This window comes from Aotus nancymaae, unplaced genomic scaffold (genome assembly GCF_030222135.1).
Source record: "Aotus nancymaae isolate 86718 unplaced genomic scaffold, 86718_ANA_hifiasm-v0.15.2.pri h1tg000032l_0, whole genome shotgun sequence".
In the NCBI taxonomy this organism is placed as follows: domain Eukaryota; kingdom Metazoa; phylum Chordata; class Mammalia; order Primates; family Aotidae; genus Aotus; species Aotus nancymaae.
This window is the reverse complement of record NW_026988445.1, coordinates 15,954,247-15,955,127: the sequence shown is the minus strand read 5'-3', so window position 1 is coordinate 15,955,127 and position 881 is coordinate 15,954,247. Positions and strand designations below refer to the sequence as shown.

The 881-nt window shown below is 32.3% G+C and overlaps 1 non-coding gene across 1 annotated transcript; it reads left to right on the top strand.

The window, feature by feature from the left end:
• Positions 1-219: 219 nt before the first annotated feature.
• LOC135277646 (U7 small nuclear RNA) lies at positions 220-281 on the top strand. Its single transcript, XR_010345253.1, has one exon. It is a non-coding gene; the product is annotated as a U7 small nuclear RNA (small nuclear RNA).
• The last annotated feature ends 600 nt before the right edge of the window (positions 282-881 follow it).

Sequence of the window (881 nt, the reverse complement as noted above, 5' to 3'; positions counted from 1 at the left end):
ACTATTTATCTTCCCATCAAACTGTTAAAAAATTAAAAGCTTCACAAAACATTCTGTTGGCAAGACTATAATAAAAAGAATAAGGAAGACTTCTGTGAACAGATATAGGATAATTTCCAGGATATTTTGTTAAATAATAAAAGGAAGTTGCAATAGGGTATACATCATCTGCTACTTTTCTTTTGCAAGAAAGAAGGGACTAGAAGAAAACATACGTGTAAGTGTTACAGCTCTTTTAGAACTTACCTAGAAGGTTTGCTGGTTTTCACTGGAAAACATACAGAAAAGAAAAGATAAATGTATCTGCGTATTTTGGCAAAACACACATACACACTCACATGCACAATAGTGGTAAACGAGAAAACAATTAAATTGGTTACCTAGAAGGAGTGGGAGGGAGAGGTAGAAGGCATAGGAGGAGGATTGACATTTCTCTGAGTATACTGTTTTTCCAGGCTTAATTTTGGAAACATGATAGTGTTCTATATATTAAAAAATAAAATCAAGAAAGTTGAGAGGAGAGAAATAAAAACTGAATCCAAACAGAAGTAACTGAATCCGATTATATTATAAATTAATAACATAAGGGTTAAAAAAACTAATATAACTTTAAGCAAAGTATGTCAGCTATGTGCTCTCAGCCTAGTACTGCAAAGAATTTTTAAGCCCTTTATTTTTTTCATAGCATTACAGGAGCAGCAATTAAATTATTTTATGCATAGTATGCAATTGAGCAAACCAGAAAATGCATTGTTTTGGGGAGATAGGATTTTAACTGTGGAAGAAGGGAGATACAGTAAAGGATGGAAGAAGGCAAGAAAGATTCCTGTGGAGTAGATTTGGAATTAGAGATAACAGTATGAACTCATTATTTCAAAAAA